A 15,300-nucleotide genomic window follows, 5' to 3' on the forward strand; every position below is an offset into this window, starting at 1 on the left:
AAACTAGACACACTTGGTCTAGGTCCCTGGGTTCACTACATGAGTTGTGGAGTCTAAATATTCCATGCCATGAGAAAATACCTGGGATTTCTGGTGAAAGGGGCATTTGCATCCCTTTTCTAAGGGTTTCCCTTTCACCATGTTACAGTTGAATTCTGGGAAAACCTGCTGGTGATAAGGTATTGAGCTAGTACCTCATGTTTAGTGTTCAGGGTTATGCTGGAATGGCTGCAGACCTCCTTGAAATAGCGATTGCAGACAAGTGAACCCCGAGGAAGCTGGATAGTTGAAGCAGGCACTCCAAATATTCATGCACTGCAAGGATTCACTTTCATTTTGGGTGTCCTCTTCTGGTTGCTGGCTTTTAGTGCTAACTGATACTACCATGGTGGCAGTAATCCAGCAGAGACTGCATGTATGGTTTGCAGGTTTGCTTCCCAAGCCACCAGAAATTTGGCAGAACCCAAATCATTGTGGCATTTTCTTTCCTCCCTTGAAACATTTGGCTTTCTAAGTTTGATAACTGAATAGACTGGGCTAGTCACCTTTGGACCCCATATACCACAAACAGAGCTAAAGACAGAGCCAATTACTTCCCTCCACTTGTCAAAATATGTCAAATTTGCTTGATCACCACAGGTTCAAAGAAAATTCTGAGGCAACTTAGAGAGGTGAAGCAAATACTGCATGATTGGAATGGCTGTGGTTGTATGAGGTGGAAAGCTGCAGAGTTGGGCTGAAACTGTTCACAGAAATCCACAGGCTTGTGGTTGCCAGGCAACCACACTGGGCTGAGATTGGCTGAACATCCCTGTGAGGTGGATTTTAGGCTCTAGGTTTGAAAATTTAAAAGACTGGGATAGTCAAGTTTGGAACCCATAGACCTCAGACATACCAAAAGGTTTTCCAATTACTTCCCTCCACTTCTCAAAATATGTCAAATTTTCTTGATCACTACAACTGTAAAAAAAATTCTGAGGCAACATAGAGAGGCTAATCAAATACTGCATGATTGGAATGGCTGTGGTTGTATGAGGTGGAAAGCTGCAGAGTTGGGCTGAAACAGTTCACAGAAATCCACAAGCTTGTGGTTGCCAGGCAACCACAATGGGCTGTGATTGGCTGAGCACCATTGTGAGCTGGACTTTAGGCTCTAGGATACAAGTGTGCAGTAGGAGACCTGAGTCACAATGCTGGGCGTTGCCATGGAGACCTCAGTGGCACAGAGGACCTTGTAGGGCAAGATTTAAATAGGATGAATATTCTTGGCCTGGTATGCCACAATATTCTATCCGAAGGCTTCACTGCTCAGAATTTGTGGATGGAAATGCTTGCCAATCTACACATTGATGTACTTTCAATGGGATATTAAATATGCCAGGGCCTGGCAGATGACCTCTGCCATGTCCTATCCTTGAGCATACGCTTTTCCCTTGTCATGTCAGTCATTTGGCTGAGTCCTGTTTCCTAAGCTATTCAGTCAAGACTTGCTGGCATCATTCACCTGCAGTATAAGAGCTTTCTGTGAAATTTCTCAGCAGAAATCCTCTGCAAGCACATAGCTTTGGATATGAGAGACAGTGGTGGAAGTTGAATTTCAAGGGCAGATATTTGAAAACAATGAAACAAGCCCCGAATAAGATCTTTACATGTTTCCCAGATGAATATGTTTGGAAATATGGGGGAAGATGGAGATCAAGGCTGGGAAGAGTGCACACCCATTTCAAGGTACAAAAACCAGGGAAAAACATGGGCAAGCAAGAGAGCTGGTTAATCTGATGCAAAAATCTTTGATGATGAAAGGAAAATTATATTCTCATGATGATATAATCAGGCTGTAGACGTGAAGTTTTCATGTGGGTTGTCCTATGTGTGCCCTTCTGCATTGGGCAGTGGATGCAAGACAGGAGATCTTCAAATAAATCTGGTGGAACACAAAATACTGAAAAAAATAATGCAGCCTAAATCCTGTGTATTCCTTCCCTTTGAGAACATATATGGATAATGTACGAAGTTTCAAAAGAGAAAATGTCTATTGGGTCATTGTTTCAACAATGAAATGGTCACTTCACATAACATTTTGAATTTTGCTTTCACCGTTGCTCATGTACCACGCCTGAGTAAAGCAGAATGCAGAGTAAGCCTCATCAATAGTTGTGCATTCCATAAGTGGTTTTAAAACCAGTGAAACCCTTTGGACTTAGTGTTTGTATTTAATTGGTTGATTGGTTTTGCAAATTGTTTGTTTTACTATTTTTAACTTTGTGAGTCAGGGAATCCCTCACTCATAGTGATTTCGACCTCTCCAAAAGCTCTGAAGTTATTCATGTAACAGCTATTACATGCTATAAGTTTCTCCTATTAAAACTTGAAAGACTAACAGCCTCTGCTACTTTTCATCTAAATTCAGTGTTGTGCTAAGTTCAGGGTTGGACTTTTTACAAGTCCTTTGAAATGTGTCCTCCTCTAGTCACTGGTCGTGCTGGAATTTACTTTCTTGTGAAGACAGGATTTGAGCACATTGACACAAGTACAGTTTGCCACTACTCTGGACACCTGGTTAAATATCGAGTTCCCTAAATGGTGTGTGTTTTACTTTGATCTCTGCTGACACTTTGCTCATCCAGTTAGAACCACAGGACTCCAGGCCATAGCGTTCCAGGCCTAAACAAGAAAATTTCCATTCCGTTTTGGGAGTTCATTTGTCTCTCATATTTACTTTTTCCACAAATGTGTGCTTCAGGAGAGGCCCTGTCCAAATGTGGAGAGGCCCATTTTCATTCACTCACTTTCAAACTTTCTAAGATTTTCAGTTACTAGAGATTTGCCCAGACTTGACATTGTCAAGGGACAGTGCACTTCACTTGAAATGGTGCAGTATTACTTCATGTGTCTCCGTGGAAATTCCACCAATGGGAAACTCTCGCTGTAGTCATCTCCAAGTGTTGCTGCGTAAGAAAATATAACTAACAAAGGATGTGGTTTCAAGCAGAATGAGGAAAGGAGGGATTATCTTTATTTCAGTGCAGGTTGACCTTTCAAAGAAACAGTAATTCCTATCAAATAGGAGGTAAAATCTTTTGTAAAGAGACATGGACATGACACACTCAACTTTATGTCACTTTTTTTAAAACGCCAAGGGCATTTGAGAAATTCTTGGCTGCTGAATTGTCCCTTTTTGCAAATTTCTCTTAGGTAAGACACTCCAGCTTCTTCAAACCATGGTACAGTTCCTTCCATGTAAAAAACCAAAGCAAAAAACAAAATAAATTAAAACAAAACCCATCAAATTACATTTGAGAACACACAATTGCTCAGCAGGCCCACTATTCAAGAAGCTAGAGGTACAGAATCCTCAGCCTTCAGCCCATGGCCTGAAGTTTTGTCTCTATCATGGCCCCTCAATTCCCTGGCATGTCCACATTAACTCATGAATCTTTACTCATTTCCTCTTCAAATGCACAGGATCCAATATATTTGAACCCTGTTCACCTGGGCTGTAATCATCCAAGGACACACCAGAGGAAGGGCAGCCACTCCCTTGCCTGGGGCCTTGGAGCTTATCACAATAGAAATGGACACCTGAACAAGGGGAGCCAAAACAAAGAGAGGCATATTCCTAAAGCCTGAAGCACAGAAGCTACCTATAGACCAGTAGTGGGATTTCACAAATTATGTAAGAATCTCTGTGCACATGCTTGGCATGGTCCCTCATGCCTATAATCCCAGCAATCTGGGGGCTGAGGTGGATGGATCCTTGGGAGTTCCAGTCCATCTTAGGCTACAAATTTATCTCAAGTCCTCTTTCAACAACTACATAAGATGCTGTTTCCAAAAAGAGGACAACATTAAACTAGACACACTTGGTCTAGGTCCCTGGGTTCACTACATGAGTTGTGGAGTCTAAATATTCCATGCCATGAGAAAATACCTGGGATTTCTAGTGAAAGGGGCATTTGCATCCCTTTTCTAAGGGTTTCCCTTTCACCATGTTACAGTTGAATTCTGGGAAAACCTGCTGGTGAGAAGGTTTTGAGCTAGTACCTCATGTTTAGTGTTCAGGGTTATGCTGGAATGGCTGCAGACCTCCTTGAAATAGCAATTGCAGACAAGTGAACCCCGAGGAAGCTGGATAGTTGAAGCAGGCACTCCAAATATTCATGCAGTGCAAGGATTCACTTTCATTTTGGGTCTCATCTTCTGGTTGCTGGCTTTTAGTGCTAACTGATACTACCATGGTGGCAGTAATCCAGCAGAGACTGCATGTATGGTTTGCAGGTTTGCTTCCCAAGCCACCAGAAATTTGGCAGAACCCAAATCATTGTGGCATTTTCTTTCCTCCCTTGAAACATTTGGCTTTCTAAGTTTGATAACTGAATAGACTGGGCTAGTCACCTTTGGACCCCATATACCACAAACAGAGCTAAAGACAGAGCCAATTACTTCCCTCCACTTGTCAAAATATGTCAAATTTGCTTGATCACCACAAGTTCGAAGAAAATTCTGAGGCAACTTAGAGAGGTGAAGCAAATACTGCATGATTGGAATGGCTGTGGTTGTATGAGGTGGAAAGCTGCAGAGTTGGGCTGAAACTGTTCACAGAAATCCACAGGCTTGTGGTTGCCAGGCAACCACACTGGGCTGAGATTGGCTGAACATCCCTGTGAGGTGGATTTTAGGCTCTAGGTTTGAAAATTTAAAAGACTGGGATAGTCAAGTTTGGAACCCATAGACCTCAGACATACCAAAAGGTTTTCCAATTACTTCCCTCCACTTCTCAAAATATGTCAAATTTTCTTGATCACTACAACTGTAAAAAAAATTCTGAGGCAACATAGAGAGGCTAATCAAATACTGCATGATTGGAATGGCTGTGGTTGTATGAGGTGGAAAGCTGCAGAGTTGGGCTGAAACAGTTCACAGAAATCCACAAGCTTGTGGTTGCCAGGCAACCACAATGGGCTGTGATTGGCTGAGCACCATTGTGAGCTGGACTTTAGGCTCTAGGATACAAGTGTGCAGTAGGAGACCTGAGTCACAATGCTGGGCGTTGCCATGGAGACCTCAGTGGCACAGAGGACCTTGTAGGGCAAGATTTAAATAGGATGAATATTCTTGGCCTGGTATGCCACAATATTCTCTCTGAAGGCTTCACTGCTCAGTATTTGTGGATGGAAATGCTTGCCAATCTACACATTGATGTACTTTCAATGGGATATTAAATATGCCAGGGCCTGGCAGATGACCTCTGCCATGTCCTATCCTTGAGCATACGCTTTTCCCTTGTCATGTCAGTCATTTGGCTGAGTCCTGTTCCCTAAGCTATTCAGTCAAGACTTGCTGGCATCATTCACCTGCAGTATAAGAGCTTTCTGTGAAATTTCTCAGCAGAAATCCTCTGCAAGCACATAGCTTTGGATATGAGAGACAGTGGTGGAAGTTGAATTTCAAGGGCAGATATTTGAAAACAATGAAACAAGCCCCGAATAAGATCTTTACATGTTTCCCAGATGAATATGTTTGGAAATATGGGGGAAGATGGAGATCAAGGCTGGGAAGAGTGCACACCCATTTCAAGGTACAAAAACCAGGGAAAAACATGGGCAAGCAAGAGAGCTGGTTAATCTGATGTAAAAATCTTTGATGATGAAAGGAAAATTATATTCTCATGATGATATAATCAGGCTGTAGAAGTGAAGTTCTCATGTGGGTTGTCCTATGTGTGGCCTTCTGCATTGGGCAGTGGATGCAGGACAGGAGATCTTCAAATAAATCTGGTGGAACACAAAATACTGAAAAATAAATTCAGCCTGAATCCTGTGTATTCCTTCCCTTTGAGAACATATATGGATAATGTATGAAGTTTCAAAAGAGAAAATGTCTATTGGGTCATGGTTTCAACAATGAAATGGTCACTTCACATAACATTTTGAATTTTGCTTTCACCGTTGTTCATGTACCAGGCCTGAGTAAAGCAGAATGCAGAGTAAACCTCATCAATAGTTGTGCATTCCATAATTGGTTTTAAAACCAGTGAAACCCTTTGGACTTAGTGTTTGTATTTAATTGGTTGATTGGTTTTGCAAATTGTTTGTTTTCCTATTTTTAACTTTGTGAGTCAGGGAAGCCCTCACTCATAGTGATTTCGACCTCTCCAAAAGCTCTGAAGTTATTCATGTAACAGCTATTACATGCTATATGTTTCTCCTATTAAAACTTGAAAGACTAACAGATTCTGCTACTTTTCATCTAAATTCAGTGTTGTGCTAAGTTCAGGGTTGGACTTTTTACAAGTCCTTTGAAATGTGTCCTCCTCTAGTCACTGGTCGTGCTGGAATTTACTTTCTTGTGAAGACAGGATTTGAGCACATTGACACAAGTACAGTTTGCCACTACTCTGGACACCTGGTTAAATATCGAGTTCCCTAAATGGTGTGTGTTTTACTTTGATCTCTGCTGACACTTTGCTCATCCAGTTAGAACCACAGGACTCCAGGCCATAGCGTTCCAGGCCTAAACAAGAAAATTTCCATTCCGTTTTGGGAGTTCATTTGTCTCTCATATTTACTTTTTCCACAAATGTGTGCTTCAGGAGAGGCCCTGTCCAAATGTGGAGAGGCCCATTTTCATTCACTCACTTTCAGACTTTCTAAGATTTTCAGTTACTAGAGATTTGCCCAGACTTGCCATTGTCAAGGGACAGTGCACTTCACTTGAAATTGTGCAGTATTACTTCATGTGTCTCCGTGGAAATTCCACCAATGGGAAACTCTCACTGTAGTCATCTCCAAGTGTTGCTGCGTAAGAAAATATAACTAACAAAGGATGTGGTTTCAAGCAGAATGAGGAAAGGAGGGATTATCTTTATTTCAGTGCAGGTTGACCTTTCAAAGAAACAGTAATTCCTATCAAATAGGAGGTAAAATCTTTTGTAAAGAGACATGGACATGACACACTCAACTTTATGTCACTTTTTTTAAAACGCCAAGGGCATTTGAGAAATTCTTGGCTGCTGAATTGTCCCTTTTTGCAAATTTCTCTTAGGTAAGACACTCCAGCTTCTTCAAACCATGGTACAGTTCCTTCCTTGTAAAAAACCAAAGCAAAAAACAAAATAAATTAAAACAAACCCATCAAATTACATTTGAGAACACACAATTGCTCAGCAGGCCCACTATTCAAGAAGCTAGAGGTACAGAATCCTCAGCCTTCAGCCCATGGCCTGAAGTTTTGTCTCTATCATGGCCCCTCAATTCCTGGCATGTCCACATTAACTCATGAATCTTTACTCATTTCCTCTTCAAATGCACAGGATCCAATATATTTGAACCCTGTTCTCCTGGGCTGTAATCATCCAAGGACACACCAGAGGAAGGGCAGCCACTCCCCTGCCTGGGGCCTTGGAGCTTATCACAATAGAAATGGACACCTGAACAAGGGGAACCAAAACAAAGAGAGGCATATTCCTAAAGCCTGAAGCACAGAAGCTACCTATAGACCAGTAGTGGGATTTCACAAATTATGTAAGAATCTCTGTGCACATGCTTGGCATGGTCCCTCATGCCTATAATCCCAGCAATCTGGGGGCTGAGGTGGATGGATCCTTGGGAGTTCCAGTCCATCTTGGGCTACAAATTAATCTCAAGTCCTCTTTCAACAACTACATAAGATGCTGTTTCCAAAAAGAGGACAACATTAAACTAGACACACTTGGTCTAGGTCCCTGGGTTCACTACATGAGTTGTGGAGTCTAAATATTCCATGCCATGAGAAAATACCTGGGATTTCTAGTGAAAGGGGCATTTGCATCCCTTTTCTAAGGGTTTCCCTTTCACCATGTTACAGTTGAATTCTGGGAAAACCTGCTGGTGATAAGGTATTGAGCTAGTACCTCATGTTTAGTGTTCAGGGTTATGCTGGAATGGCTGCAGACCTCCTTGAAATAGCGATTGCAGACAAGTGAACCCCGAGGAAGCTGGATAGTTGAAGCAGGCACTCCAAATATTCATGCACTGCAAGGATTCACTTTCATTTTGGGTCTCATCTTCTGGTTGCTGGCTTTTAGTGCTAACTGATACTACCATGGTGGCAGTAATCCAGCAGAGACTGCATGTATGGTTTGCAGGTTTGCTTCCCAAGCCACCAGAAATTTGGCAGAACCCAAATCATTGTGGCATTTTCTTTCCTCCCTTGAAACATTTGGCTTTCTAAGTTTGATAACTGAATAGACTGGGCTAGTCACCTTTGGACCCCATATACCACAAACAGAGCTAAAGACAGAGCCAATTACTTCCCTCCACTTGTCAAAATATGTCAAATTTGCTTGATCACCACAAGTTCAAAGAAAATTCTGAGGCAACTTAGAGAGGTGAAGCAAATACTGCATGATTGGAATGGCTGTGGTTGTATGAGGTGGAAAGCTGCAGAGTTGGGCTGAAACTGTTCACAGAAATCCACAGGCTTGTGGTTGCCAGGCAACCACACTGGGCTGAGATTGGCTGAACATCCCTGTGAGGTGGATTTTAGGCTCTAGGTTTGAAAATTTAAAAGACTGGGATAGTCAAGTTTGGAACCCATAGACCTCAGACATACCAAAAGGTTTTCCAATGACTTCCCTCCACTTCTCAAAATATGTCAAATTTTCTTGATCACTACAACTGTAAAAAAAAATTCTGAGGCAACATAGAGAGGCTAATCAAATACTGCATGATTGGAATGGCTGTGGTTGTATGAGGTGGAAAGCTGCAGAGTTGGGCTGAAACAGTTCACAGAAATCCACAAGCTTGTGGTTGCCAGGCAACCACAATGGGCTGTGATTGGCTGAGCACCATTGTGAGCTGGACTTTAGGCTCTAGGATACAAGTGTGCAGTAGGAGACCTGAGTCACAATGCTGGGCGTTGCCATGGAGACCTCAGTGGCACAGAGGACCTTGTAGGGCAAGATTTAAATAGGATGAATATTCTTGGCCTGGTATGCCACAATATTCTCTCCGAAGGCTTCACTGCTCAGAATTAGTGGATGGAAATGCTTGCCAATCTACACATTGATGTACTTTTAATGTGATATTAAATATGCCAGGGCCTGGCAGATGACCTCTGCCATGTCCTATCCTTGAGCATACGCTTTTCCCTTGTCATGTTCGTCATTTGGCTGAGTCCTGTTCCCTAAGCTATTCAGTCAAGACTTGCTGGCATCATTCACCTGCAGTATAAGAGCTTTCTGTGAAATTTCTCAGCAGAAATCCTCTGCAAGCACATAGCTTTGGATATGAGAGACAGTGGTGGAAGTTGAATTTCAAGGGCAGATATTTGAAAACAATGAAACAAGCCCCGAATAAGATCTTTACATGTTTCCCAGATGAATATGTTTGGAAATATGGGGGAAGATGGAGATCAAGGCTGGGAAGAGTGCACACCCATTTCAAGGTACAAAAACCAGGGAAACACATGGGCAAGCAAGAGAGCTGGTTAATCTGATGTAAAAATCTTTGATGATGAAAGGAAAATTATATTCTCATGATGATATAATCAGGCTGTAGAAGTGAAGTTCTCATGTGGGTTGTCCTATGTGTGGCCTTCTGCATTGGGCAGTGGATGCAGGACAGGAGATCTTCAAATAAATCTGGTGGAACACAAAATACTGAAAAAAAAATTCAGCCTGAATCCCGTGTATTCCTTCCCTTTGAGAACATATATGGATAATGTACGAAGTTTCAAAAGAGAAAATGTCTATTGGGTCATGGTTTCAACAATGAAATGGTCACTTCACATAACATTTGAATTTTGCTTTCACCGTTGCTCATGTACCAGGCCTGAGTAAAGCAGAATGCAGAGTAAGCCTCATCAATAGTTGTGCATTCCATAAGTGGTTTTAAAACCAGTGAAACCCTTTGGACTTAGTGTTTGTATTTAATTGGTTGATTGGTTTTGCAAATTGTTTGTTTTCCTATTTTTAACTTTGTGAGTCAGGGAAGCCCTCACTCATAGTGATTTCGACCTCTCCAAAAGCTCTGAAGTTATTCATGTAACAGCTATTACATGCTATAAGTTTCTCCTATTAAAACTTGAAAGACTAACAGACTCTGCTAACTTTTCATCTAAATTCAGTGTTGTGCTAAGTTCAGGGTTGGACTTTTTACAAGTCCTTTGAAATGTGTCCTCCTCTAGTCACTGGTCGTGCTGGAATTTACTTTCTTGTGAAGACAGGATTTGAGCACATTGACACAAGTACAGTTTGCCACTACTCTGGACACCTGGTTAAATATTGAGTTCCCTAAATGGTGTGTGTTTTACTTTGATCTCTGCTGACACTTTGCTCATCCAGTTAGAACCACAGGACTCCAAGCCATAGCGTTCCAGGCCTAAACAAGAAAATTTCCATTCCGTTTTGGGAGTTCATTTGTCTCTCATATTTACTTTTTCCACAAATGTGTGCTTCAGGAGAGGCCCTGTCCAAATGTGGAGAGGCCCATTTTCATTCACTCACTTTCAGACTTTCTAAGATTTTCAGTTACTAGAGATTTGCCCAGACTTGCCATTGTCAAGGGACAGTGCACTTCACTTGAAATTGTGCAGTATTACTTCATGTGTCTCCGTGGAAATTCCACCAATGGGAAACTCTCGCTGTAGTCATCTCCAAGTGTTGCTGCGTAAGAAAATATAACTAACAAAGGATGTGGTTTCAAGCAGAATGAGGAAAGGGGGGATTATCTTTATTTCAGTGCAGGTTGACCTTTCAAAGAAACAGTAATTCCTATCAAATAGGAGGTAAAATCTTTTGTAAAGAGACATGGACATGACACACTCAACTTTATGTCACTTTTTTTAAAACGCCAAGGGCATTTGAGAAATTCTTGGCTGCTGAATTGTCCCTTTTTGCAAATTTCTCTTAGGTAAGACACTCCAGCTTCTTCAAACCATGGTACAGTTCCTTCCATGTAAAAAACCAAAGCAAAAAACAAAATAAATTAAAACAAACCCATCAAATTACATTTGAGAACACACAATTGCTCAGCAGGCCCACTATTCAAGAAGCTAGAGGTACAGAATCCTCAGCCTTCAGCCCATGGCCTGAAGTTTTGTCTCTATCATGGCCCCTCAATTCCCTGGCATGTCCACATTAACTCATGAATCTTTACTCATTTCCTCTTCAAATGCACAGGATCCAATATATTTGAACCCTGTTCACCTGGGCTGTAATCATCCAAGGACACACCAGAGGAAGGGCAGCCACTCCCTTGCCTGGGGCCTTGGAGCTTATCACAATAGAAATGGACACCTGAACAAGGGGAGCCAAAACAAAGAGAGGCATATTCCTAAAGCCTGAAGCACAGAAGCTACCTATAGACCAGTAGTGGGATTTCACAAATTATGTAAGAATCTCTGTGCACATGCTTGGCATGGTCCCTCATGCCTATAATCCCAGCAATCTGGGGGCTGAGGTGGATGGATCCTTGGGAGTTCCAGTCCATCTTAGGCTACAAATTTATCTCAAGTCCTCTTTCAACAACTACATAAGATGCTGTTTCCAAAAAGAGGACAACATTAAACTAGACACACTTGGTCTAGGTCCCTGGGTTCACTACATGAGTTGTGGAGTCTAAATATTCCATGCCATGAGAAAATACCTGGGATTTCTAGTGAAAGGGGCATTTGCATCCCTTTTCTAAGGGTTTCCCTTTCACCATGTTACAGTTGAATTCTGGGAAAACCTGCTGGTGATAAGGTATTGAGCTAGTACCTCATGTTTAGTGTTCAGGGTTATGCTGGAATGGCTGCAGATCTCCTTGAAATAGCGATTGCAGACAAGTGAACCCCGAGGAAGCTGGATAGTTGAAGCAGGCACTCCAAATATTCATGCACTGCAAGGATTCACTTTCATTTTGGGTCTCATCTTCTGGTTGCTGGCTTTTAGTGCTAACTGATACTACCATGGTGGCAGTAATCCAGCAGAGACTGCATGTATGGTTTGCAGGTTTGCTTCCCAAGCCACCAGAAATTTGGCAGAACCCAAATCATTGTGGCATTTTCTTTCCTCCCTTGAAACATTTGGCTTTCTAAGTTTGATAACTGAATAGACTGGGCTAGTCACCTTTGGACCCCATATACCACAAACAGAGCTAAAGACAGAGCCAATTACTTCCCTCCACTTGTCAAAATATGTCAAATTTGCTTGATCACCACAAGTTCGAAGAAAATTCTGAGGCAACTTAGAGAGGTGAAGCAAATACTGCATGATTGAATGGCTGTGGTTGTATGAGGTGGAAAGCTGCAGAGTTGGGCTGAAACTGTTCACAGAAATCCACAGGCTTGTGGTTGCCAGGCAACCACACTGGGCTGAGATTGGCTGAACATCCCTGTGAGGTGGATTTTAGGCTCTAGGTTTGAAAATTTAAAAGACTGGGATAGTCAAGTTTGGAACCCATAGACCTCAGACATACCAAAAGGTTTTCCAATTACTTCCCTCCACTTCTCAAAATATGTCAAATTTTCTTGATCACTACAACTGTAAAAAAAATTCTGAGGCAACATAGAGAGGCTAATCAAATACTGCATGATTGGAATGGCTGTGGTTGTATGAGGTGGAAAGCTGCAGAGTTGGGCTGAAACAGTTCACAGAAATCCACAAGCTTGTGGTTGCCAGGCAACCACAATGGGCTGTGATTGGCTGAGCACCATTGTGAGCTGGACTTTAGGCTCTAGGATACAAGTGTGCAGTAGGAGACCTGAGTCACAATGCTGGGCGTTGCCATGGAGACCTCAGTGGCACAGAGGACCTTGTAGGGCAAGATTTAAATAGGATGAATATTCTTGGCCTGGTATGCCACAATATTCTCTCCGAAGGCTTCACTGCTCAGAATTTGTGGATGGAAATGCTTGCCAATCTACACATTGATGTACTTTCAATGGGATATTAAATATGCCAGGGCCTGGCAGATGACCTCTGCCGTGTCCTATCCTTGAGCATACGCTTTTCCCTTGTCATGTCAGTCATTTGGCTGAGTCCTGTTCCCTAAGCTATTCAGTCAAGACTTGCTGGCATCATTCACCTGCAGTATAAGAGCTTTCTGTGAAATTTCTCAGCAGAAATCCTCTGCAAGCACATAGCTTTGGATATGAGAGACAGTGGTGGAAGTTGAATTTCAAGGGCAGATATTTGAAAACAATGAAACAAGCCCCGAATAAGATCTTTACATGTTTCCCAGATGAATATGTTTGGAAATATGGGGGAAGATGGAGATCAAGCCTGGGAAGAGTGCACACCCATTTCAAGGTACAAAAACCAGGGAAAAACATGGGCAAGCAAGAGAGCTGGTTAATCTGATGCAAAAATCTTTGATGATGAAAGGAAAATTATATTCTCATGATGATATAATCAGGCTGTAGACGTGAAGTTTTCATGTGGGTTGTCCTATGTGTGCCCTTCTGCATTGGGCAGTGGATGCAAGACAGGAGATCTTCAAATAAATCTGGTGGAACACAAAATACTGAAAAAAATAATGCAGCCTAAATCCTGTGTATTCCTTCCCTTTGAGAACATATATGGATAATGTACGAAGTTTCAAAAGAGAAAATGTCTATTGGGTCATTGTTTCAACAATGAAATGGTCACTTCACATAACATTTTGAATTTTGCTTTCACCGTTGCTCATGTACCAGGCCTGAGTAAAGCAGAATGCAGAGTAAGCCTCATCAATAGTTGTGCATTCCATAAGTGGTTTTAAAACCAGTGAAACCCTTTGGACTTAGTGTTTGTATTTAATTGGTTGATTGGTTTTGCAAATTGTTTGTTTTACTATTTTTAACTTTGTGAGTCAGGGAAGCCCTCACTCATAGTGATTTCGACCTCTCCAAAAGCTCTGAAGTTATTCATGTAACAGCTATTACATGCTATAAGTTTCTCCTATTAAAACTTGAAAGACTAACAGACTCTGCTACTTTTCATCTAAATTCAGTGTTGTGCTAAGTTCAGGGTTGGACTTTTTACAAGTCCTTTGAAATGTGTCCTCCTCTAGTCACTGGTCGTGCTGGAATTTACTTTCTTGTGAAGACAGGATTTGAGCACATTGACACAAGTACAGTTTGCCACTACTCTGGACACCTGGTTAAATATCGAGTTCCCTAAATGGTGTGTGTTTTACTTTGATCTCTGCTGACACTTTGCTCATCCAGTTAGAACCACAGGACTCCAGGCCATAGCGTTCCAGGCCTAAACAAGAAAATTTCCATTCCATTTTGGGAGTTCATTTGTCTCTCATATTTACTTTTTCCACAAATGTGTGCTTCAGGAGAGGCCCTGTCCAAATGTGGAGAGGCCCATTTTCATTCACTCACTTTCAGACTTTCTAAGATTTTCAGTTACTAGAGATTTGCCCAGACTTGCCATTGTCAAGGGACAGTGCACTTCACTTGAAATTGTGCAGTATTACTTCATGTGTCTCCGTGGAAATTCCACCAATGGGAAACTCTCGCTGTAGTCATCTCCAAGTGTTGCTGCGTAAGAAAATATAACTAACAAAGGATGTGGTTTCAAGCAGAATGAGGAAAGGAGGGATTATCTTTATTTCAGTGCAGGTTGACCTTTCAAAGAAACAGTAATTCCTATCAAATAGGAGGTAAAATCTTTTGTAAAGAGACATGGACATGACACACTCAACTTTATGTCACTTTTTTTAAAACGCCAAGGGCATTTGAGAAATTCTTGGCTGCTGAATTGTCCCTTTTTGCAAATTTCTCTTAGGTAAGACACTCCAGCTTCTTCAAACCATGGTACAGTTCCTTCCATGTAAAAAACCAAAGCAAAAAACAAGATAAATTAAAACAAAACCCATCAAATTACATTTGAGAACACACAATTGCTCAGCAGGCCCACTATTCAAGAAGCTAGAGGTACAGAATCCTCAGCCTTCAGCCCATGGCCTGAAGTTTTGTCTCTATCATGGCCCCTCAATTCCCTGGCATGTCCACAATAACTCATCAATCTTTACTCATTTCCTCTTCAAATGCACAGGATCCAATATATTTGAACCCTGTTCACCTGGGCTGTAATCATCCAAGGACACACCAGAGGAAGGGCAGCCACTCCCTTGCCTGGGGCCTTGGAGCTTATCACAATAGAAATGGACACCTGAACAAGGGGAGCCAAAACAAAGAGAGGCATATTCCTAAAGCCTGAAGCACAGAAGCTACCTATAGACCAGTAGTGGGATTTCACAAATTATGTAAGAATCTCTGTGCACATGCTTGGCATGGTCCCTCATGCCTATAATCCCAGCAATCTGGGGGCTGAGGTGGATGGAT

Source organism: Cavia porcellus, unplaced genomic scaffold (genome assembly GCF_034190915.1).
Source record: "Cavia porcellus strain 051 isolate PalLab524CR breed Dunkin Hartley unplaced genomic scaffold, mCavPor4.1 scaffold_33, whole genome shotgun sequence".
In the NCBI taxonomy this organism is placed as follows: domain Eukaryota; kingdom Metazoa; phylum Chordata; class Mammalia; order Rodentia; family Caviidae; genus Cavia; species Cavia porcellus.